Source organism: Triturus cristatus, chromosome 4_2, assembly GCF_964204655.1.
Source record: "Triturus cristatus chromosome 4_2, aTriCri1.1, whole genome shotgun sequence".
Lineage (NCBI taxonomy): Eukaryota > Metazoa > Chordata > Amphibia > Caudata > Salamandridae > Triturus > Triturus cristatus.
The window spans coordinates 487,441,778-487,468,788 of NC_140586.1; positions in this window are offsets into that span (position 1 = coordinate 487,441,778).

Here is a 27,011-nt window from a genome sequence, read left to right on the forward strand (position 1 = left end):
TCCTTGGTTCTTCTCCTTGGCAAAGGTTTGTCTTGATTCCCAGAAGTGATCTAAAGTTCTGGGGTCTGGGCCCCAATATTTATTCCAGTAAATCCTTTGTCCTCTGAAGTCAGAGGGCGTCTGTGCCCAGACAAAACAAGTTCTGTGCAGCTTCCTGGCAGGAGGTGGAGACAGCATTGTTGAAGGCAGACCTGGCCCAGGTAGCTGAAAGGAAATCTCCTCCCCCTACTCTCTATTCTATGAAGGCTCAAGTTAGTGAAAGGAAATCTCCACCCCCCGCTCTCTATTCAATGCAGGTCCTATCCAGCCCAGCCCTGACCCATCAGACTGCTGGAGCCAAGGCTCTCTCCAGCCCCCTGTCACTCACAAACCAGACATTGAATACACAAACCTAGCAGAGGCATGCTGGATGGTTAGGCAAGAGAATACCTACTTTCTAAAAGTGGTATTTTCAAGCACCGAATTTAAAAACCCCCTTCACTAAAAGATGTATTTTAACATTCTGAGATCAGGCATACTAAACTCGAATTTCTACCCAGTTCCCTGAGTCAGTTAGGATTATTAGATGTTATAATCAAACTGCCCATTCTGGCCTATGGGAACAGGTATCCTTGCAATAGTGAAAAACAAAGTTGGCTGTAATTCACTATCAGGACATCCCACACACATCAGGGCATGTCCTACCTTGTACATACAATGCACCCTGCCCATGGGGGTACCTTGGGTCTACCTTAGGGGTGACTAACATGTAGAAAAGGGAAGGTTGAGGGACTGGCAAGTGGGTGCACTTGCCAAGTCGACATGGGAGCCCGAGACTGAACGCAATCTCTGCAATGGCAGGCCTGAGCCACATTTTACAAGCTGCTTCTGTGGGTGGCACAACCAGTGCTGCAAACCCACCAGCAGCATTTGATTTACAGGCCCTGGGCACACATGGTGCACTGTATTATGGTCTGACAAGTAAATCAAATAAGCCAATCATGGAGTCACTAATCCATTACAATAATTTACAATCAGGAGCACTTGCACTTAGGCACTAAATAGCAGTCGCAAAGTGCCCAAAGCATCTAGACCAGCAAAACACATTGCAAAAATACAGCGTGTTCTGTACTAGGGCGGTGTTCCACCGTGAAGTCCATCCCCTGAAGGGAAATGGACCACCTCAACAGCTTCGGATTCTCACCCCTCATCTGCATCAACCATCTGAGGGGCCTGTGGTCTGTCTGAACCCAGTAGGGAGTCCCAAACAAGTATGGTCTCAACTTCTTCAGTGCCCAGACCACAGCAAATGCCTCACGCTCAATTGCACTCCACCTCTGTTCCTGTGGAAGAAACCTCCTACTGATGAAGGCTACAGGTTGGTATAGGCCCTCTTCATTTGCCTGTGAAAGAACATCCCCACACCATGCTCTAAAGTGTCTGTCTGTACAAGGAACTCTTTAGAGAAGGTGCGCGTCAGAAGCACGGGTGCAGTGCACATGGCAGTCTTCAGGGCATCAAAAGCTTACAACAATGCTGCCATACCCCTTGACAAACCTCCTGTAGTACCCAGTGAGTCCAAAGGCTCTCACCTCTGTCTGGGTCTTGGGGGGTTCCCAAGCCAGGATGGTCTCAATCTTGGACTGTGGGGGTGCCACCTGGCTGCTCCCAACCTTGTGTCACAAGTACACCACAGAACGCTTCCCAATCTGGCACTTACTCACCTTGATTGTGAGGCCTGCTCTCCGCAGTGCCATCATCACTTCCCAGAGGTGACGCAGATGTTCTTCCCAACTGGCGCTGAACACTGCAATGTCATCCAGGTAGGCGGCACTGAAATCTTCCAGTCCAGCCAACACCTGGTTGACCAACCTCTGAAAGTTGGCAGGAGCATTCTTCATCCCAAAGGGAATAACCCGGAATTGGTAGTGCCCATTTGGTGTGGAGAATGCTGACCTCTCTCTTGCCCCATCAGTTAAGGCTATCTGCCAGCACCCAGACGTCAAATCACATGTACTGAGGTACCGGGCAGCCCCTAACCGATCAATGAGCTTATCAGCTCTGGGGATGGGGTGCGCCTCAGTCCTGGTGACTGAATTGAGCCCTCGGTAGTCCACACAGAACCGGAGTTCTTGCATGGCACCCGGTGTGGCAGCGTTTGGGACCAAGATCACTGGGCTGGCCCAAGGACTATTAGAGGACTCAATCACCCCTAATGCAAGCATCTTGTAGACCTCCTCCTTGATGCGAGCTCTCACCCTGTCAGTCACTCTGTAAGTTTTGTGCTTAACGGGAGGACTGTCCCCAGTGTCTACATCATGGACACACCAATCAGTGACACTGGGAATCAGGGAGAACAGATCAGAAAACTGTTCCAACAACTGGCGACAGTCATTCTGCTGCTCAGGGGTCATGGTGGAAGAGAGGTTGACACCATCCACTGACCCATCTTGCTCTGTTTGAGACAGGAGGTCAGGAAGAGGCTCAGTCTCCTCCTCCATTCCATCATCTGTCGCTAGGAGCATGCCCACTTCGGACCTCTCTAAGTGGGGCTTCAGGCGGTTGACATGTAGGACCTGCAAAGGGTTCCTGGGAAACTGCAAGTCCACCAAGTAGGTGACATTGCTCTTGCACTCCACCACCTCAAATGGTCTGGTCCACTTATCCTGGAGCACACAGGGCTCCACTGGGGCCATAGCCCAAGCTTTCTGACCAGGCTGAAGCTCAATCAGAGTTGCATTCTGATCATACAACGCTTTATCTCCTCCTGGCTGGCTTCCAGATTCGCTTGAGCGAGTTGCCTGAAACGCCGGGTTTGGTTTCTGAAGGCCAGAATGTAACTCTATACATCCTGGGGAGGTTTCCTGGGAGCTTTCTCCTAGCCTTCCTTTACCAAACTCAGAGGTCCTCTCACAGGGTGACCATACAGCAGTTCAAAGGGACTGAACCCTAAGGACTTTTGTGGCACCTCCCTGTAAGCAAAGAGAAGGCATGGCAAGAGGACATCTCACTTACGCTTCATAGGTTCCTCAAGACCCATAATCATGCCTTTGAGGGTCCGATTGAATCTCTCAACCAGCCCATTACCTTGGGGGTGGTAAGGAGTGGTGAACTTATAATTTATCCCACACTGCTGCCACAGCGACTTCATATACTTGGAAATGAAGTTTGTATCACGGTCTGACACCACCTCTCTGAGGAACCCCACATGGGAGAAAATCCCCATCAACACACAACCCACCACGTGGGCCGTCACAGTCCGGAGAGGGATGGCTTCTGGGTTCCGGGTGGCATGGTCCACCAAGACCAGGATGAACCTGTTGCCCATGGCTGTCTTGGGATCCAGAGGCCCTAATATGTCAATGCCCACCCTTTCAAAGGGGGTGCTGATCACAGGGAATGGCTGGAGAGGAGCCTTGTGCTTCCTCCCACTCTTTCCACTTGCCTGGCAAGTCTGGCAGGCCCTGCAATGAGTGTCTGAACTCTTCTGCATTCGGGGCCAATAAAAGTGGGTGACAAGCCTTTCAAAGGTCTTGTCCTGCCCCAAATGTCCTGCTAAAGGCACATCATGAGCCAGACCCAGTAGGAAGGCTCTGAAGCGCTAGGGTACCACCAGCACACGGGCTGACCCAGGGTCAGCAACCTTAGGCTTACTATACAGGAGACCATTCTCCCTGTAGATCCAAGGTGATCCAGACTGATCACCTGCTGCCTGGTTTGCAGACTGTTGCCGCAAACCCACAAGAGAAGGGCACTTTTTCTGCTCCTCACAGAACTCTTCTCTGGAAGGTCCTTCTTCCTGCTGCCAATGGGTCAGCTCAGGCAGGTCCCCCAGTTCAGCTACCTGTTCCCCTGTAGGTCACAGGGCATTCACCTCAAGGTCTCCCTCCTCCTGGACTGTGGGAACTGTGGAGGCGAGTTTCCCATGCCCCCGGCCCCTTCTCTTTAAGGCAGTCACCTGGGCCACTCTTTCAGGCTCCAGGTCCTCTTGAACACCCTTACTGGCTTCCATGGACCGGGTGGTCACACACGCCCATTCAGGCAAACCCAACATCTTCAAAGAGCACTTCACTCCACCTTAGCCCAAGGGGAGCTCTCCAAATCGTTACCCAACAGTCAGTCAACAGGCATGGCTGGCCTCACAGGTACTTGAAGAGTACTCAAAGGGAACCTGAGCCACCTTGCAGTGGCTCTCTGTGTTGTCACTGGGTAAAATGCATCAGGGACCACCTGCTCTTCAGACACCAGCCGACAACTGACAGCTGTCACACTGGCTCCGGTGTCTCTAAGAGCCTCCACTCTATGGCCATTGATGGTCAACCACTGCCTGTACTTTTTTAGTGTTATCAGGCAGTTGGGTCCTGGGGACCACCTCACAGTCTCCTAAAGAGACAAGGGACATCTCTGCGGGACCCCACCCACCTTGGGCACCCATCTCCTCCCCCAGGGCTACTCTAGCTATATGCCGGGGTGGTGCAACAGTGGTTGCTGCTTTGTCTTTCTATGGGAAGTAGGGATCATAGAACCAGTGGCCCACCTCACCACACGTAAAACATCTCATGGGTCCCCTATGAACAGGTTTACCTGTCGGGCCCCTGGCTTCTTCTCAGGGGCAGGCTGGGAACCCTTCGCTTGGGTCCCTTGGGAATTACTTGGGGCCCTTTCTGGAACTCCCTGTGTTTACCCTTGTCGCCCCCACTCTTCTGCTGGGGACCCTGCCCACCTTTGGCGAAGTCTCCCACATGACCCTTGTGGACCCGGGTACTCACCCAGCAGTCCGCCTCCTCGGTAAGCTTCCTAGGGTTAGTCAGCTTGCTATCAATAAGGTGCTGGCGTAGCTCTGGAAAACAATTACTAGACAAGTGCTCCCTAACCAATAAATCATAGAGCCCCTGATAATCATTCACTCTGCTACCCTTCACCTAACCATCCAATGCTCTGCAAAAAAAGTCACATATTCTACTATAGTGCTAGACTCCAGTTTCTTACAATTCCGAAACCTTTGTCTGTAAAGCTCAGGGGTCAACCCATACCTGGTCATTAAGGCTTCCTTCATTTGTACATATGAATTCTGATCCTCAGAAGGCAATTCTAATAAGGTATCCTGCCCATCACTGAGGAACCGCCCCCACAACCCCGCTCCCCAATCCTTCTCAGGGACCCGGTGGGAGGTCATAGCTACCTCATAGGCCTTGAACCATTGCCCAATATCTTCACCCATATCAAATTCCTTAATGACACCCTTGGGAATAAACACTCTTGTTTCTACAGGCATGGACGGTGCCTGCCACTAGAGGGAGTAATTTCTAAGCTCTTACAGGCACATGCATCAAAAGAAAAATCGGTCGAAAACGGGCAGATTCTCAGAATCTACCTCTTTGCGACCGGTATTTTTCCATTTGGGATGCATCATCCCAAATGCAAAATTCGCAATTTAAGTAATCTCTAAATTGCGAATAATTAAATTGCGATTGCATTTAAGGAATCGCAGATTGAGATTCCTTAAATGCAATGCAGTAAAGTAATAAAATTAGTGATTTTGCTAATAGGGGGTGCAAATTACCATGAAGTTGAACTTCATGGTAAATGGCAAACCTTTGAAAAATACACTTTTGTGCATATTTTAAAGTTTTATTTTGCGCACCCACATGCCTTTAGGGCATGTGTGTGCGAAACATATGTGCACAGGTCATTTCTAGGGGTGCAACAGGGTGTTCTTTCGACACCCTTGCACCCTGAAATTGCATGCGCAATTTGCGAGTACCTATTAGTACCCGCAAATTGCGCTTGCAATTTCCCATTCATTCCGATGGGCCTGTAGGCCCATAGGAATGAATGGGAAGCTATTCCTTATTTGCGACTCACAAATTGCGGGTCGCAAATAAGGAATGTGTAGGAATCGCTATTATTATAGCGATTCCTACATGCATAGGATTTTGCGAGTCCTTAATTGCAAATCCTTACTATTCGCAATTAAGGACTCGCAAAATCTTAGCTTGATGCCTGTGGCAGTTAGCCTTGAGCTCCAATTCTCTCAACATTCTCTCATGCTCTAAATGCATTTGTTTTTTCCTCCAAGGCCAACTTCTTATTCTACAACTCCATCTGACTTCCTAGTTGAAGTTTGGTCAGCTCCATCTTATGCACTCTATCTCTCTCCCTGTCCTCCAACTCTCTTGGCGACAGATCCTTTAAAGACACACTGCTGCCTGCTCTGGACGGCACTTTTCTCCCATCCAGGCCCACTGGCCCCTCTAGCTGCCCATCTAAATTCTCTACCTCCTTCCTAGGCTCTTCAGGATGCTCACTGGCATTCCTAGATTCTACCCAGGCCTTCAGCACCTTCTGGTATTCCTCTTTCTTGGTGAGGCCTTTCATAGAGACTTTACATTTCCTGCAAGCAGCTTTTACGTAAGACACAGTGTTAAGTGTCAATCCTATCTTCTTCAAAATCAATGTCAACAGATACAATAGATGCTGCTTTGCTCATAGTGAAAAACTGTTGGCAGTTCTCAAGAAGCAAAAAGAAGTTCCAAGGAAAATTCAACCAAAAACTATGTGTTCGCGTATGGTCTGCACTCACTCGTAGTGTACACCAATCACTGTATATCAGTCACAAATGCAAGTCCAAATCCCCACCGCTGACCACCAGTGTGAACTGGGGGTCTCCAGTTGGCAGAGGTAGGTACCTTTGACCAAATAGGGATCCTAGCTTCTAGTCAGGGTAAGGGGCTACACTTCTAAAATAACCCCTGCTCACCCCCTTGGTAGCTTGGCACGAGCAGACAGGTTTATATCAGAGGCAGTGTGTAAAGCATTTGTGAACACATACAGTAAAACATTGAAAACACTACAAATGGACACCACACTAGTTTAGAAAAATAAGTAATCTTTACTAGACTCAACACAAGACCAAATGACAAAAATCCACAATACTGTAATCAAAAATAGATTTTAAAATGGCAGAAATAGCTTAGCTCAATGTAGATGGTAAATGCGACACATTACTCTCAAAGTACCATAGATGTGTTACGCAAATCAAGCAAAAGGGTTGCAGGGAAGTTGATGTGCCGGTTCCTTACTGCTGCGCAGGGGAGTTGAGGCTTGCTTCCTTACTGTGTGGGGAGTTGATGCGTCGTTTCTTACTGCGGCCCGGTGACGATGTGACAAGATGGCGCCTCGATGCGATACGATGATCCAGTGCGATGTGATAAAATTGCGTCCTTGATGCGATGCAACAACGTTGGATGCCATGCGTGCACCCCCGGCGGCCGTGCTGTGAACTCTGTAACTTCTGAGCCGCGGCAGGCACTACGACATGCTTCTCCGGTGATACAACGGCGACCTCTGCGGCGGCGATATGCTTCACCGCTGATGCAACACGCTTCGTCAGTGATGCAATGGCGAACAGCTGCTGCAGCGACCCGCTTATTCGTTGATGTGATGGTAACTGCAGCGGCAGCGACATGCTTCTCCTTGTTGCGTCGCGCCTCCAGCTGCCAGAGACACGCAGTCTTCTCAAAGGGCCCAAACAACAGTAGGCACCTCTTTGCAGGGAAATTCAGGGGGAGCTGGTGGTGAAGTCTTTGTGTCCCTGAGACTTCAGAACAGGAGGCAAGCTCAGCTTCAAGCCCTTGGAGATCTTCCTCAAGAAAGTAAAAGTACACACAAAGTTATTTTTCTCCTTTCCTTGGCAATAAAGTAACCACTGCAGGCCAACTCCAGAAATAGCAAAACAGCACAGGGGCAGTCTCCTCCTTCAGCTTCCTTGGTTCTTCTCCTTGGCAAAGGTTTGTCTTGATTCCCAGAAGTGATCTGTGCCCCAATATTAATACCAGTAAATCCTTTGTCATCTGAAGGCAGAGGGTGCCTATGCCCAGACAAAACCAGTTCTGTGCAGCTTCCTGGCAGGAGGTGGCAACAGCATTGTTGAAGGCAGACCTGGCCCAGGTAGCTGAAAGGAAATCTCCTCCCCCTACTCTCTATTCTATGACTGCTCAGGTCAGTGAAAGGAAATCTCTGCCCCCCACTCTCTATTCAATGGAGGTCCTATTCAGCCTAGCCCTGACACATCAGACTGCGGGAGCCAAGGCTCTCTCCAGCCCCCTGTCACTCACAAACCAGACGTGGAACACTCAAACCTGGCAGAGGCATGCTGGATTGATAGGCAAGAAAATACCTACTTTCTAAAAGCGGTATTTTTCAAACACAGAATGTAAAAACTACCTTCACTAAAAGATGCATTTTAACATTCTGAGTTCAGGCATACTAAACTCGAATTTCTACCTAGTTCCCTGAGTCAGTTAGGATTATATGATTTTATAATCAAATTGCCCACTCTGGCCTATAGGAACAGGTAGCCTTACAATAGTGAAAAACGAAGATGGCTGTAATTCACTATCAGGACATGCCACACACATCAGGGCATGTCCTACCTTGTACATACAATGCACCCTGCCCATGGGGGTACCTTGGGCCTACATTAGGGGTGACTAACATGTAGAAAAGGGAAGGTTTAGGGACTGACAAGTGGGTGCTCTTGCCAAGGCGACATGGCAGCCCCAGGCTGCACACAGGCTTTGCAATGGCAGGCCTGAGCCACATTTTACAAGCTGCTTCTGTGGGTGGCACAACCAGTGCTGCAAGCTCACCAGCAGCATTTGATTTACAGGCCGTGGGCACACATGGTGCACTGTACTAGGGTCTGACAAGTAATCAAATAAGCCAATCATGGAGTCACTAGTCCATTACAACAATTTACAATAGGGAGCACTTGCACTTTGGCACTGAATACCAGCGGCAACGTGCCCAAAGCATCTAGACCAGCAAAACACATAGCAAAAATACTGGAGGCAAGAGCAATAAATAGAAGGGAGACCCACGCCAATGGTACCAGGTCTGGAGGCGGAGCTAGCTCGCGACCAAAATGGCCGCTTGAGCCGATAGCGCCGATATTCCGCCACATCATCCGACCACCATCCTGCAGCTGTTACATTTTTCTGGCGCGAAACGGCGATACATGGCCCCCTGAGGCACCTTGTTTCAGCCTAATCGAACAGCAACTCGCCTACCTGCCTCGGCGGTGAAGATACGGCCCAAAGCTGACTGCCGGGCTGGGCGAGCTTGCCGTGGTCTCCTTCCCCCTCCCTGGCCGGGGGAGTGGTGCTCACTCCTTGTGGCGGTCCCTCTGTGGAGACCTTGTCACAGCGGGCCTGGTCTCATGTTGCGGTGGCCAGGCTGCCCCTGTCCGCGTTCGCCGGCCTCCTGTGCACCTGACGGCCGGCAGCGGCAGAGCTGATTGTCTGCGGGGAGCGGTGAGCGGGACTTGCGGCGTCTGCGGTCCCGGTGATCGAGGAGGTGCGGAGACCGCGATATCCTGCCGGCCCCTTGGACGCCTGCGGTGACGTTGGAGAGCGTGAGCCGGGGGAGCGCTGGGACCCGCTGGGGAGAGCTGCTGCCTTCATCGGTGCTCTGAGGCGGATCTGGCCTGGCGCTGGATTGCCCTTGACGTCTCTGCCTGTGCCTGCCGACCTACTGCTTCCCTGACGGCCGTCGGAGGCGGGGCCGGATGCCGGGGAAAAGTTACTGAGCAACCCTGTACCAGCCCGGGACCCGGTGTGGTGAAGAGCGGAGTCAGTGCCCTTTTGAGTGCTTCATGATTGCCAGAGTGGACACTGGTGAGTGAGCCTAAGCGTTCGCTGAGGCCTGCTGGGGAGTTCTGCTGATTTTCCTCATATTGATCTGACGTGTGGGGCGCCCCCCCTCCCTGGAGCTGCTGGTCTCTGTGGGTCCCCTGCCACGAACTACACATTGCCCTGAGCTCCCCCTTCACCTGGAGGACATCCTTGGCACTTGCTGGCGGGGGGGTGCGGGACCGCACACTGCCCTGGGGGCCCTCCCGGTCTCTTGTCGACTGGAACGCACTGACCACGGGAGTCCCGGCTGACGCTGCCATATATTGAGCCTACTATACTCCCTGCTGAGGACACTTTACAGTGCGCAAGAACCTATATATAAATAAAGGTGAGACGGTGAGAGATGACCGCTATCCGAGGACCACTCGGGATTACCTTCCAGCCGTGGCTGGTGGATCTCTCTGGAGCGGCCCCCTTCCTCAGACGGATAGATTAAATCCTGCTGGAGGCGTTCAGGATGTATCCTACAGCTGGGGTGCAGCGACTCGGAACACATGCCGAGAGGCGTATGGTGTGACACCATTTTCACGACAATTGCATTCGCATCACTATATGGAGGCCCTAGTGCACAGTGGTTGTAAACAGATCTCTGCTTGTCCGAGCGGCCTCGCAGCGCCTCCTGCAATCACCGGATGCATGGGCACACACGTGAATCCAGGGTGGGACATGTGGATAGAACGCAACCTAAACTATCGTTCGACCAGAAGCTGATCAGGTCTGGCGAGGCCACCGCTGAAGAGGGCGCCACAGAACAGGAGCAGATCACGGAAGATTGACCCCAAGACATCCGCAGGCTATTGTTGGCAATGGAAAAAACCTTCAAGGCGGGATATCCACTTTGGGCGCCAAGATGGACGCCCTAATCTATAGAATGGACCACATGGCCGAAAGACTGGACAAACATGCGGAGTGACTTGACATGTCGGAGCGCAGACTGACGGAGACGGAGGAAGCACAATCTGCCCTCGATATGGAGCACAAACAGCTGGGTAGGGTGATTCAAGTCTTACAGGATAAAACAGAGGACCTGGAAGCCCATTCCAGGTGCTGTAATCTTCGCATCACGGGCCTGCCGGAATATACTCATACAGGGAACATGGAGCTCTTCATTGAAAAACTTCTGAAGTCACTACTTGGCGATTCATCTTTCTCAAGCATGTTTGTTGCAGAGAGGGCGCACCGCTCTCTTGGCCCGAGACCAGCGCCAGGTGCATCCCCCAGACCAATCATAGCAAAACTACTAAACTACAGGGATCGTGATATTGCACTAAAATTAGCCCGCGAGAAACAACCGCCACGATTCGAGGGGTCCACGATATCACTGTTCCTGGACTTCATGGTCAAAGTTCAGGAGGCGCAGCAGTTGTTTGCACCCATGAAGAGACAACTTCGTGAACTCGGAGTGGAGTGGATTATGCCATGTTATACCCCGCGAAGTTGAGAGTAATCGACAGGGTCACTCACATATTTTCACCGACCCAAAGGCCCTACAAAAAGTATTGAAAGACTGGATGAAACAAAAACGGCCCCACCCAGTAGATGAACAACATCTACTGGGTGGGGAGTCTTGGGGCCCTTTGGACGACCAGGACTGACTGCGCCACAGTGCCGCTAACTGCTGAGTATGATCTACTATTATAGTGGAAAGGGGATATGCCCCCCCCTTTTTTAATTTTTTTTATTTTATTCGTATATATATATATATATATATAGTGTGACTGTGGCGGATTCTACGCTTCCCTTGTGTTCGGGGTCCCCTGCTTCCTCTCCTGGGGACTGGTAGACTTATTTGCCTTGCAGGGAGGGCGGAGGTCGGTTTTCTTACAGGGAAATGAATACGTTGATGAGCCTTTCATATACTATTATGCCTTAGTCTTACCTTGACCTGCGGTCGGGGGTGAGGTCTGATTTGCTATGCTTTTTTTGGTTTTCAACTTTGTATGGGTTGGTTCGAGGCTGAGATCCACGTTCTACTGGTGCCTCTTGAGGATCTACTGATCTGTGCTCTACTGCACTATTTTGCAGCTGCGAGTTTTTCTCTTGGTGGAGCTCGGAGTAAGACCTTTATAGGTTTCGCACTCTCATTGTTGTGTGAGCTACATCCGCCCCTGCGTGAACCACACCTGGGATGTGTTTTGTTGTTTGGGAATGGGTGATTATTCTGTTCGGGCGGGTGGGACGGTACCGCAGCCAAGTTGGGGATGGGCCGGCGTGGGCGGGGGTTGGGGAGGGTTTGACTTGTAAGTCGATGCCATGCTCATTTACACTGTTGGCCTCTACATGTTGTATTATTGTTGAATTTCAGTTGCAAAATGCAGGCCATCACAAATTTGACAGGACAAGTGTGGGGGTGGTTACATGTTGGGGTCGTTTTTTATGCATCTTTTGTGGCATTAATTCATGATGTGCAGCATTGGCGTGGCATAGCTTTGACGAGGATATCCTTGTTTCCTCTCAACTACATACCCTTATATGACAGATACACCGACGGCTGACCATGATGGCACACTAGACTCGATGGTCTTGCTCACTAGGAATGTACGCGGCCTGAATGACCACCAAAAGGTCCGTAAAATTCTGAGCTAATTAAACAGACACAACGTTGACGTGGCCCTACTGCAGGAGACTCACCTTCATCCGGATAGCCCCATATTACGCACTAAAGGGCTGTTAGGCAATGTGCACGCTGCGGGGTTTACTTCTCATGCTAGGGGGGTCTTGACGTGGGTAAACCCGAAGACATCGATCACATTGACGCCCTTGGAAACGGACAGAGAAGGTAGATTCGTTCGCTCTAGGTGTTGCGGGAAGGGATTGGAACTTGTTCTCTTAAATGTCTATGGCCCCAATTTTGACCACCCAGACTTTTACACTACCCTGATGACTCTGACTCAACCGCACGCACAATCGCATCTCTTGAGGGAAGGGGATTTCAACTTTGCCAGAAACCCTACCCTGGATAGGTCGGACGGCCCAGACAGATGCCCCTCAGCATCCGCCAGAGTTATGGAGGCATCCCTGATGAGATTAGATATGTGTGATGTATGGCGGCAGAGGCACACACTCCAATGTGGATATACACATTACTCTGCACATCACAATCTCCACACGAGAATAGACTACTGGTTTGCTTCACAACATCTACACCAACTTATCCGCGCTTGCACAATCCTTTCACGCACCTACTCGGATCACTCGCCACTACTACCTACAATTGCTTCTCCCAAGAAACAAATCCCCCAATTTTTATGGCGCTTCCTGCCATATTCCCTCCTTGATACTGCTTTTAAAGGGGAACTCGCCATGTCCATCGAGACGTTTTGTGAGGTTAACGTGGGGTCTGTGGACTCCTTTCTAACTGTCTGGGAGACCTTTAAGGTGTATATCAGGGGGGTTACTATTTCTAAGTATGCGGGGGTTCTTAAGTCGATACGCAATAGGCTGTCGACCTTGGAACGCAAACTGAAAGATCTTGAGTCCTCTCGCATGACAGAACAGACCGAAGAACTTACTCGAGAACTAGCGCAGACGCTTCGGGAATACCACGAGGAGGCAGACGCAGAAATTAAACACCTTGGGAAATATGCCACTGCTCGATCCTATGGCGAAGGTGAACAACCGGGGTCGGTTCTTGCACAAATTCTTAGGCAACGCAGGGACAGAACTTTGATACTGGATATCAGACCGCAACCGGGAGACCCCCCGCTTACAGAGGCCCAAGTGGCGGAGCAATTTCGGACGTATTATGCAGAGCTCTACTCATCCCGTGGCTGCAGTCCAGACGATTGTATACTAGACTACCTGACTCACATTAAACTCCCATGGCTGTCCAACTGGCACCGTGAGTTCTTGATGCGGCCGATCGAGTGGGAGGAAGTAGTTCTAGCCCTCTCAGAGATGAGAGTGGGGAGCGCACCGGGGAGTGACGGTCTTACTGTTGCCTTTTATAAGGCGTTCCAGGACCTCCTAATACCACACTTACTCACACTGTTTGAGGACATATGCACCTCAGGAACGATGCCCCCGACTATGCGGGAAGCGATTCTCGTAGCTATACCTAAACCAGGGAAGCCTCCGGATGAGTGTGCCTCGTATAGGCCGCTGTCTCTCATGAACGTGGATGCAAAATTCTTCTCGAAGCTGCTTGCCAATCGTCTAAGCCCACTTGTCACTACTCTAGTAGCACCGGAGCAGGCTGGCTTTGTTCCTAGCCGGAACTTAACATATAATTTGCCTACCGTTTTTGCTGCTCTGCAGCATACTTGCTCGGAGGTTCCAGCTCTAGCGGTCTTTTTAGACATGGAGAAGGCCTTTGACTCGGTTGAGTGGCCCTTCATGAGACAGGTCCTTAGCCGCATGGGGGTAGGACCGGTTTTCTTACAGCTCCTTGCAACACTATATTCTTCCCCCACGGCGCGCATCCAGATTGGATCCCTGGTTACTGACCCCATACGAGTCTGCAGATGTACGAGACAGGGCTGCCCCTTGTCTCCCATATTATATGCCCTGACGGCAGAATCCCTGGCGTGTGCCCTACGGGAATATCACGGGCAGAGGGGCATACGTTTTCCAAACTATCGTCTAATTGTCTCCACTTATGCAGATGATACGCTTCTCTATGTTAGCGAGCGTGAGACCATTCTCTCTCCGGTTCTACATGAAGTGGTCCTCTTTGGTTCTTTATCAGGCATAAATGTCAACTGGAATAAGTCGCTCATGTTTCCCCTCACCCCAAGCCATGGTTCAATTTGAGCTGGAATAGCCCTTGCAATGGACCACAGAAGCAGTGCGATATTTAGGCATCCGGTTACATACTGACTCAGAGGGGGTTCTTAGGGAGAATTATGGAGTTGCTATATCGAAACTGGAGGAAGATGTCGACAGATGGATCGGTCTCCCTTTATCATTGATGGGTAAGGTGGCCCTTATGAAAATGATTGTCCTACCACGCTTCCTTATCCTATTCACAAACATACCCATGGTCCTGTCTAGAACATTCTTTCAGCGTCTGCACTCCCTAATGGTGCGTCTGGCATGGGCGGGCAAGCAGCCACGCGTTGCTTGGAAGATATTGACATTGCCATATATGATGGGAGGCCTCGGGGCTCCCGACTTGGAATTATACTATAGAGCTACTCAAAGCTCCCATGCATATTACTGGATGCATGGACCCTCTGACATTCCGCATATACGGATTGAGACCATAGTTGCCACCCCCAGGCCCCTTCCAGCCCTACTGTTCACGCCTAGGGATAGACGCATAGGTATAATGGACTCTCTAAACTCGGTCACACATGCCTGGCAATACTTACTGTAAGCTCAAGCCGGCAACATATTATATTCTCCACTAGCCCGTCTCGAGTGGTGCTATTGGCTGGCTCCGTGTAGGGACAGGGGAGTCATAACTGCAATGCAGAAACTACAGGTAACTACCGTGGGAGACCTCTTTGCAGATGGCACTGCCCGTTCCTGGGAAGACGTGGTTGAGGAGGACGAAGTACAGACACCTTTTGTTAAATTCCAATTCCACAGACTTAGGACGGTCTCCGGGAACTTCTGGGGGAAGATATGGCGGAGTCCCCAGAGGTTCCGGCTCTGACTGCCATTATTAAAGCGCAGTCACCCGCTAAGTTAGTGTCCAGAATATACCGCATCGGGATGTCAGCCAGAGAAGGAGATTACACCAAATCACGACTGGCATGGCAGCGGGACTTACAGGTGGAGTTGACAGATGACAAGTGGCTCTACTGCTGTTTGAGTACCAAACGAATCTCGCTCAACGGACGTCATAGATTAGTTCACTTTAAATTCCTCAACAGGGTCTACCATACACCAGAACGATTATATCGATACGGACTGCGCGAGGGATCTCAGTGTGAAAGATGCAGAGAACTAGTGGCTGATTTTTTTCACCTGGCCTGGGTGTGCCCGGGGATTGCCCATTTTTGGGGAGATGTTTTTACTGAAATTAATCGTATCACGAATATGATGCTATCCCTGGACCCACTCTTGGCATTGCTGGGCTATTCCAGGCCTCTTCCTAGGGCCCACAGACGACTGGTGGACATGGCACTCCTCCTAGCTATGAGATGCGTTGCACTCTGTTGGCTCCGCGGCCCCACACCTACATTGGCGCAGTGGTCCAGAGACATGCTGTACTGCTGCACCCAAACAGAAAACTATAGCGAGTTGCTGCCCCCCCCCGTAACAGACCCAAAAACTTCTCGGCACTTTATGTGACCAAGAGATCCAACCTGACGACTACCGAACAAGATGACACAACACCTCTGGCGATGTCCAGTCATGACGAACTAAGATTCTACCGCGTAGCGAGATCCCCGTTTCTGACGCCGATCCCTTACTCTGCCACGATACTGCCCTCCAGGGTGGAGATATGGTAGATGAGGGGTCCTTTATCGATCTGCGAGCGAGACCACTGGTGTGTTTGCTGCATTAGCTGTTTTACCTTTTCTTTTTCTCTTTCTCAGCATGATACTGCGATGTAAGACCTTTAGTCGGCCACATGTAGATGATGACACTTGAGATATGTCACTGCCTTTATTTCATTGTCTTGTTTCACTATTTATGTTTAAGAACTCAATAAAAATATTACTAAAAAAAAATGGTACCAGGTCTAACAGGAAGGAAGTACCCCAGAGTCTTCAACTTCCTGTTCCTGTCCAGCAGGCTCCTCCCAGTGCTTTGTCCATGTCCTGTTCACTTTTCATTTAGATTTGGAACTGGAAGGATCACTCTTTGTGCCTGCTGCATCATTATCATTGGATTTGAGGATTTTTGGATTTGAGATTTTACAAGTAAGTTGGAGAATTGGTGTTGTTTGTTTGATTGGAGCATTGCACCTACTTTTTTCGTACTTTTCATTGTTTTTTAAAATGTATTGTTGTGGGTGGCCTGTAGTTTCAGTAGGGGCTAAGTTGTTTTTCTTCGTATGTAATGTTTCTACTAGTTTTGTTTTATAAAGGAAACATGTTGCAAAGTTCACAACATTTTCTCCAACTTTTGCAATCAATTTGCAACATTAATTTAAATTACTAGCCCAGTAGTCTGCCAATCGGCTTTTCAGCCAGTAGGCCCTGAGCTACTCATGTGTGCATGAAACAACTGTTTCTGTGGTGTCTGTTGAATTTAATCATCATTTAGGACATGGATGGCATTGGATTGAATTACAAAATGTGATTTTTTCGGGGTTTTTCACTTTTTTTCGTGTGTGTAAAATAAATGCCTTTGTTGGATGTATGTGTGGTGTGTTTGTTGTGGAAATTGCAAACCTTTTTTAGCCCTATGGATTTTTGTTTTTGCCATTTTGCATTAAAGCTGTGCTGGTTTAGTATGCCTCCTCTGTCTGGCCATATAATAGGTGTGCTTGAGTTCATTGTTTTTCAGGCCTCCTGCTTGTTGTGCCTGTGAGTGACCATGTGGCTGTTGGCCATTTTGTGGTGGTAGTTTAGTAGTGTGCTGCTTTTGCCATATAGGCCTGCATGTCTTTCCTTTGTTCCTTTTGTTTATGCTTCTTGTAGTTGTGGCCTGGCCATATTGCTGTCGGCCATTTTGTGACACCAGGCACTGTGCTATTGCAATAGCATTGCATTGTCTGTCTTCCCATTCTTCTTGTTGTGGTGGCCAGGCCATGTGGCTGGCCGCCATTTTGTGAAGCCTGGCAGTGTGCTTTTGCCATAGGCCTGCATTGTCTGTCTTCCATTTCTTGTTGTGGGTGGCCTGGTCATGTGGCTGGCGGCCAGTTTGTAGAGGCAGCCAGTGTGCTTTTGCCACAGGCCTGCAAGCTTGTGGCCTAGTCTGCCAATAGGCCTTTCAGCCAGTAGGCCCAAGGCTACTCATGGGTGCATGAAATAACTGTTTCTGTGGTGTCTGTTGAACGTAAACATTATTTAGGGCATGGATGGCATTGGATGTAATTGAAAAATGTGTTTTTTGGGGTATTTCACTCTTTTTTTGATGTGTGTTAGATAACTGCCTTTGTTGGATGTGTGTGTGGTGTGGTTGTACTTGTGTTGTGTATCTTGCCAACCTTTTTTAGCCCGTGGATTTTTGTTTTTGCATTAAAGCTGTATTGTTTAGCAAGCATGCCTCCTTTGTCTGGCCATATTATAGGCCTGCTTGAGTTCATTGTTTTCCAGGCCTCCTGCTTGCTGTGACTGTGAGTGACCATGTGGCTGGTGGCCATTTTGTGGTGGTAGTTTAGTAGAGTGCTCCTTTTGCCATATAGGCCTCCATGTCTTTCCTTTGTTCCTCTTGGCTTACTGCTTCCATGCCCTTTGCCAGCTGCAGCTCCCTGAATGATGCACGTGATGCGCAAATTAAATTATTGCCAAACAGCTTCCACTTCCATTACACTTGTGTTTTTGTTTTTGTTCTTCTTCTTTCCTATCCTTCCTGAGTGTACACAATATACCATGAAAGCCCTTGTTGTCAAAGTGTCACAAATGGTTACACTGTTGTTATGTTTTTTTAATAACTGGGTTAATACAATGTAATAATATAACACTAACAAGTGTGAGCACCACACACTAAGTTATATATTATATTTGTTTGTGTGTACTTGTAGTAGTTGAACAACAACAACAAATGCAACATTTCACTGAGGTTCTTCTGGCTTCTTTGCTTTTAGGTGCACAAAAGACTGAGGAGGAGGTGTCATCATCACCCGTTGTAGTGCCAGACAGAAGTCCTGATGCGCATGACGTCACGTGACGTGTGACCACAGACATCTCTCTAACTTTTGCAACTGCGTCCTGCTGACATCTGAAGAAGATGGCCCCAAAAAAAGGTCCTCCAGTACCAAGAAAGTTGCCAGGGAGAAGAAGGAACAAAAGAAGGAAAAAGCGGCACTTACCAAGACTAGTGTGCCACCCAGGATGTTTTTGGGAAACAAAAAATGAAGCCTGCAGCAGCTGTGTCTGGGGAGCAAGCTGGGAGCAGCACCTCCGCATCAGCAACCTAGGCCCAAGCCCATGAGTGTCGCAGAGGCAGCCAGTCTAATCGCGCAAACGTCAACGAGCAGTGATGTTGAAATTGACTTATTGTTATCGCAAAGTAGTACCCAATCAACGCAGGTGGAAACTCAGCAGATAAGTGGGCAACAACAGCCGCAACAACAGCCACAACCACCGCCCACAATAGTAGTTGTTTCTCCCAAAGTAGGGGCAGTTCAGTAAAACGAGCTTCCGGCAGAAGAAGAAAAACATCAAGCCACTCTTTCAGATGATCCATTGTCTTCCAGATCCCGAGCAAGGAAAAGGAGAGTTAGTCCATGAACTTCTTCAAGCCACCCTTCTGATGATCTAGATGCCACTTGGAAGCCACCAGCTCAGTCTGAGAAAGACACATCACAAGACAAGGCTAGGGAAAAGGAAGGTTCCAGAAAGCCTTAGACTTATGGAGGTAGCTGTAGAAGAGGAGGATGATGACGAGCAAGTCATCATGAACATCACTCCTGCCCCAGTGGAGATGGAGACCGACATTACCCCATTCCAAATTGCTGTGAGGGATGTGGCACTGATACCACCAACACTGGTAACACCAACACAACCTCCAGCTTCCATATTTGCATTTGCAAAGGCCTTGCAGGGACCTACATCCAGCACAACCACTGCCTCAGTAGGTAGTGGTACTGCATAGAGTCAAATTCCACACCCACCCTCCAGTTCATCCGGCATTGCAAGGGGCACCTCCAGCAGCGCAAGAAAGTACACCTCCCCAGTTTGGGACGTTTTTTGGTTAGCAGTAAGGAGGAGAACGTTGCTATATGCTCAATTTGTTGAGTAGGTGTTAGTCGGGGAAAGCTAGGTACAAACTATGGTACCGGAGGCAAAACAACCCATCTGAAAAAAACACCACTTGATCCAGTGGGAGGCCAGAAAACTGCACCCATCGCTGTTGGTGGGGATGAAGAAGTAGAAGGAGATACGTTTGCGGTGGAAGGTGAACAAGAGGGAGACATTTTCTCTGCTACACAAAGTAGCCCTGTTACCAGCAGTGCAGTTGTACCACTAATGCCCACATTGTCATAAGCCTCAGCGACATCTCAGTGGCACCGTAGAAAGAGTCAGGCTGAGACACCAAGGCAACAGAGTACCGCAATGAAAAAAAGTGCGGCGACGAGCCTAACAACATCTGGGTTCAAGAAGTCACCTGCATCAGCGGCACCAGAAAGGAAAAAAATCCAGCCAAGCATGCTTGGGTCGGAGGGGCAGCACGAACGCAACCACCCAAGCTGGCTAAAATGTTAGCGCTGCTGGACCTTTTCCCTTTTTTTTTGTGGAAGGGGTGTGTTTTCTGGAACTTATGACAGCCATCTGCCTAAAATGGAAGGTTCCCATCGGCCAGAGTTGCTGTTCCAGCACTATGTCACGACATGCTGGATTTGCTTGGAAAAGCTTTGCAGCAAAGTGCTGTTCACAATATCCACCTGACAACAGACATGTGGACCAGTTGCCAAGCCACTGATTAGATGTGCATCACTGCACACTGGATATCTTTTGTGGGGGTTAGAGAAAAGATATCTGCAGCAGGTATTGTTGACACTGCTGAGATTTTTAATGCCTCTCGTAAACATGCAACTGTAGCCATATTTGCCATGGAGAAATCTCATACTGCTGCAAACAATTTGGAAGAGTTTAACAGCAAGGTCTTTGAATGGCTGCACCCAAGAGGGCTTAACATTGATATGGACAATAGCAGTAATATAGTTAGGGCCATGTACGATGGTGGCTATTTCAGGGTCCTGTGTTTGGTGCGCTGCATTAACATTATTGTTCAAGACTTTCTGAAAAAAGAAGAGCAAGTCAGCAACTTACTGACCACCTGCAGAAGAATATGCACACATTTCAGCCATTCTTTTTATGCCCGGAAGCAGCTGAGGATCATTCAACATGAGCATAGAGCACCAGTCAAAGCACTCTTCCAGGAGGTGCCAACAGGTTAGAACTCAACTTATTACATGCTTAAATGTCTGTTTGAGCAGTACAGACCAATCAATGACTATGTCATGCAAAGACTTGGGGATGCTACTGTGAAAGGCATGACAGTTGAGATGGACCAATGGGGCCTAGTTATATTGCCTGACAGAGATGCTACTTCCTTTCGAGCACTTCACACGTGAAGTCAGCAAGGAGGACTGTTCTATGGGCCAAGCTATCCCATTGTTGCACATGCTAGAGCAACAGCTGTAGGTGGTATCAGACACATACTCAGGTGTGGAGGAAAAAAATTAGGCATATGAGTTGGTGGAGAGCTTAGCCCTTCGCTTAGCTGAAAATACAAGGGTGCAAACTAAGATCGTGTCAGACAAATATTACATTTCTGCCACAATTCTGGATCCACGGTACAAATCAGTACTGAACACTAAGATATTTATTCCTTTTTCAGACGTGGATGTTGCCAAGTACAACACTTGGATAGCTGAGGTAGCCAGTGACTTTGAAATAGAACGGCTGGTAATAAAAGGCTCCACAACAAGCACTGCAGGGCATCTGGCATCACCTTCAACTTCAGAGCCTGAGGGAAGTGCGTTTGGCTCACAGCAGTCACCAAGACTATCAACAACATCAAGAACAGGTTCATCGGCCCCAGTAAAATCGGCACAGGATTGGTATCTACAGCAAGGGCTTGTTAGGGCCAGTGCCAATGCAAAGGCAACAGAGGCCCACAAAAGCGGAGCATTAAGCGTATGGTCCAGGCCTATCTGGATGACTCAACAGAGGTCTACATTGATCAAAACCCATTGGTATGGGAAAAGGCATCAATGGCACCAATGGCCAGTCCTCAGCGTGCTGGCAATAAACTATCTGGCTTGCCCTGTCGCAAGTGTCTCTTCTGAGCGTGTTTTCAGTCCTGCTGGTGCCATTGTAACAGTGAAAAGGACAAGTCTCTCGCCCAAAAACCTGGAGAGGTTAACCATGATCAAAATGAATCAGCACTTTATAGTACCGGATTGCAAAATACATGAATCACAGCAGGAAGATGAGGACAGCAACTTATGTGACTTAGCTGAAGTAGTGTGTTAGATGACCTACTTCTGGTTGAACCACCAGAGTTTGAGGATGAGCTCTTCTTCTCTGACAACTAGGCTTTCAACTTGTTACTTTCTTTCTTCCTTATTTACTTTTATCATTTGTGCGTGTCTCTGTCTTTCTAGTTCGAATCACAACAAATCCATTGCCACCGTCTTTTCTATTTATTACCATAATGGAGTTGCAGCTGTGTGCATTTAAGTCCACTCCTCCGAGTCCTGCTCCCTCCTCCAGTCCTGAATCCCCCTAAATCCATTTCCCCTCAAGCCAGACATTGGATGGAGAATTGTACAAGAAATGTTGCCTCGTCGAGTCCCTCCAAAAGAAGTGGAACATGATGACTATAGCTATCCTCCTTTCCGAGCCGAGTGGGACTGTCCGTTAACTTAAGATGAGAAGGAACAGATATGATGCCATGCATTGGACACTGACTCTGAGTTATTGGTGTTTGTGTTGTTGTACTTCTACTTCAGGCCGATCCATGCCATTTTTGAATATGGAATCTGGACTCACTCCGTACACTACCAACTGAGTTGGACAACACCATGCCGATGATCACATGGTATAATCGCAGTCAGTCAGTTGGATCAAAGATGATTGATGGAATAACTCAGGCGTTTCAAATCACGTAGTGGCATAAAAGGTAAACAAGTCAACAACAACCACAGCAGACCTACATGTCTGTGTAGTGGTGGAGCTGAGTCACGAGTGCAGTAGTGGTATGACTGACAGCCATGCATTGATTCAGTTACTTACTTTGTTAAATACTATGTTTCTGTATATGTGTGCTCTAGCCTCTGTAATTGTCTGGCTCAGTCAAAACCTAAGCTAAGTGGAGGTTGGGTTAGTGCCGTGGGCCTGCTCTGTCCTGTTGCTGTTGTAGGTTAATGCTGGAAATAAACAACAGAGTCGACATGATCTAGCCATGCCGACTATAAAAGTGTTTGCACTCCTCCGTAATTAATGCTTTTGTTTTTGCCTTGATTTTTCAATATCCCTTTTGTTTTTCCATCTGCACTGACAGGCCGGCCTTTACTCTGTGCTAAACAGAGAAAAACAACTCACACTCACCTACCAATCCACATCCGCCAGGCAGGCAGTGGCACCCAAGATTGACGGATGCTGCGTCCATGAAAGGGAGGAGCGAGAGGAATGCCGAGATGCAACTCCTCAATTTGACCAGTATAACATACAGTAACTTTAGTATCATTCATCATCTTTTAAATAGTTGTATTTATTTTATCTCTCCAATCATTACGACTGCGTGTTTGTTGTTGTTGTTATTATGTTTGCTCTTTGCTTATAATTGATATTTTTTAATTTTTTTTGCTAGCTTTAAAAGGATGTCTGATACAACAGAACATAAAATGTATTTAATTTGGGGCTGTCTGTGGGCAGACAGACAGGGCAAATAGCATAATAATACTTATAATATACTGATGCCCTGTACTGTCTACTAGTCCTGTTAGTAAGTACTACTTATCATCATTAACAATCAAGTCATCACCATGCATGCATTTCCTTTTTCTCCCTTAACAGATATATGGTGGTCATCTGCCAAGACTGTGTGTTCAGTTGTTGTTGTCCATGTGTAGTGTTTGTCTTTGTCAAACCTTTCCCTCAAATACCCCTTCCCAACCATTCATCAAACCCTAACCCTCTTCCCCCGGGCTGTGTGATTTATATTGAGGTGCGATTAAATTCAATTTACACCAATAATTGATCAAACACTTGCTGGCGCGGATGTGGTGAAAGCAACACTAATTCAATTTCAAGCAAGGCTGGGCAAGAATCTTCTACTGCTTGACAATGCCCACCCATGCTCAGTATATTTGCAAGTCAATTTTTTTTCCAAAAGAACATAATCCATCATAATTATTTGCCCGCATCGATTGGATTCATCATCCCCCTCCTAAGTTACAGCACTAAAGGTTGTGCTTGGCAGTCTTCTTGTGTACTGAACTGTACTTTGTTCTACTACTCCTTCCATAGTCTCTCTCAAACAACTGACTGTCTCATTTTCTTTTTTTGCAAATGCTACTGCCAGTGTCTACTGTGTAAAATCACCACAACCAGGGCATCCTGGGAAACCAAACCATCATCACCATGCAGCCATAGCTGTGTGTCTAAGTTTAAACATCAATCACAGGTAAGAGAAGAAGTTTGGGGAAGGCATCATTTATAAATGGAAATTAATTCATTAATTCACACACCCACACCCTTGAGTCCATTTGCAGACTGCATAGACGAGGAGGAGAGACTGACAGTACTAGTAGGACAAGTCACTCAGTGAGGGTACAGCATCTATCTGTTCGTGTGTTACAAAATCAGCGGATTATTTAAATCAAAAACTGGCAGCGGCCCTGCAGCAGCAAATGAAGGAATCCGTATGATGTAAAAGAGTAACCCCCTACAAAACATTTACATCGTATGTAAAGTTTAAGTATAAATATAATTTAATCCCCTAACAAAATAAACTTATATAAAAAATCCCACAACACCTGACCCACCCCTCGCCCTAACCCCAACAAATGTCCAAAAAGTTAAAGAGTCCAACAAATGTCAGTTGAATAAAATTCTAAAATAAAATTGTCCATAAATATATAGACCCCAAATTTTCTCCCACGTAGCCCAATGCCCACCCACCCAAAAAATCCAACGGGATCTCTATCGGTGGGCTTGCAGTCTTCGGTTAATCGCCAGGGCCTCCTTTACCTGCTCCTCTAGGCGCGCCATTTGGAGGAGTATGCAGCACTTAAAAGCTCTACAATTGCATCCACGGGGGGGGGGGGCAGCAGTGCTGAATGAAGTGCGGTGGGCGGCTGCCAGACGGTGGCGCCATACCACTCGAAGGGCTTTGCTGGGACCCCGGGCATTGGAGACGGCTGCAGATGGTGCCGCCTCCTCCTCCGCCAGAGCCACCAGCCGCCAATATTTATTGCGGATGGCCTCAAGCTTTCGGTGCCGGGTCATGGCTGCCAACCCCTTCCTGTCAGGTTTTGCTTTTCCTTTTAGTTGGGAAGGAGTAGCTATATCAAAAAAGAAAAAAGACTATTGTAACCAATACTGTTAGCAAAGCATAACACAAAATTAATTCTACACATAGTGGCACAATAGTACTAGCAAGTGCAGTATATAACATTTGTGGTATCTATGGACTCGAGTACACCAGTTTTCTTCTTCTCTCTTGTTTAGCTAAATTAACTAACCTTGTTGTAGCCGGCATGCCAGCTCAGTCAGCTTGCGTTCAAGACAAACATACTTGTGATGCAGACTCACGTTGTTTTTATTTACAACTGTCTGCAGGTGGGGAAGCTGACTACACAATCATTTTCTTTTTTCTATTATGGGTGGTGCTGGCCATACTCTGTCACATCAACGGCAACTGCTCAATTTCACTTACACCCTGCCCTGACTACTACAACAAGGCAGGTGATATCTGATCCAAATGATCATTGCTTATATATATGGGACAACACATAATTTTGATTGAACCATGCAGCCGATAGGCCACCCATGTCAGGCTGACACAGTCGCAAATAAATTAACATAGGTAGTGAGTGGGCCTCGGAGTCGGAGGGAGGCGCTTGATAACATACTTACACAAAATATATGCTGTTCGTGCAAACTACTGTGAGTCAAGGGAGTACTCTGAAAATACAACTTCTATTCTCCGTGGCTTTGCTACTCAGCACGGTTTATTTCCTTTTACATTCTCTTTAAAGACTCTTCATCCAGTGACAGTCTCCACCTATGCTATGATGAATACCATCCAGGCATCCATCCATTCAAAGTAAACATGTCTATCATTCTTCTTAACCTATCAACAAACCTTAGTTTGTTTAAACAACAAACATTTTTTTTTTAAACCACCACCCATGCCTCCTTTCTTCCTTGCTTACCTTTGAGTTTGACCCATGAAACACCCTGGAGGATTCTTGCTATCACCAATACAGTTTTATCCACCCAGGCATGCATCTTTTCTTTCACCTTCCACCCATCCTTTAACCACTGATGCATCTGATTCCTATCAGCCACCTATGCATGCATCCCATATGGCATGTGTCCTTCTCTGCCAGTCATATATATTACATCTCGCCCATCCTTCCCCTGTCCATCCTTCTTTCCCTTTTCGTTCAACCCATCCATCAAGGTCATCTGACTCTTGTTCTTCTCCACAGAACTTTCCCAGCTGAGTTGAAGTCATATAGAAGAGGCCATTAGTTACTCAACTACTAACCCCACCATTTATGCTATTGCTCTAATGCTAAGTAAAGGGTGTCTTCTTTAACCGTTGTTCACAGCAACTTAGTATCTTTCAACCTGCAGTGTACACCCTTCCAGCGAGTGTGTAACTATTGTCAATAAGTAAGGAATATAAGTATAACTTACCACCGCCAACCACTACTGCTGGCTCATCCACCCCTGTGGCAGCTGCCGCATCCACTGCTCCCTCCTGGCTGGCGATGCCTGCCTCGCCGCTGGCCCTGACATTGGTGGTTGGTACACCTAGAAAAAACATTACGCATTTTTTAGATGCCATATACACCCCCCCCTATTTATTCTTTTACACTATCAAGATTTAAAAAAAAGTTAAAATACCACATACATCACTAGTACAAATCGGGTACTACAGTAGAGTAGTCACTAGTAGGAGTATGTCCTATCCTATCAAAACGAGTGAAATATCTGGTTGGGAATTATTGGTGGGAATCGTCGAAAAGCCTCTCAAGATTAAGAAGACTAGAAATGGACAACCCAAAGGACTGGACTCAGTGGCTAGAGCTATTGGTGAATCTGAGTTTAAAACCTTTTAAATAAAAATAAAGAGTGGCCAACTGGGCAAGCTTAGCTACAGACAGACTAATATAGTAGTAGTACAGAGAGTCAGAGCAGAGGCAGTTAGAGGTAGGGATAACAAGAATTTAGAAACAGATAATGTATGGGGCCAGCAGCAGAGCCCTGGGCAGAGGAGCTCTCCTGGTCCTGGGAGGCATCTTGTTGTTGTCCTGCTACTTCCGCCGACTCTGACTCCGTCTTCTTGCCCCTGGGTGATGATCATGTAAGATATAATAAAGAAAGAGACAAACATTGATGATTGGTGTGAAACAAATGAAATATTTTTTTAAACGCTCCCAAAAACATTTTTGGAAACAAAAATTGCAATAAAATTGATCTATCTAATCTGATTGACTATTAGTATCGCCGGATTCGCAGACGGTCTAGGTATTATTTATGAACACTAATCCAGTGTTCCATTTTGATTCCAGAATCCTAAGCCTAAGTG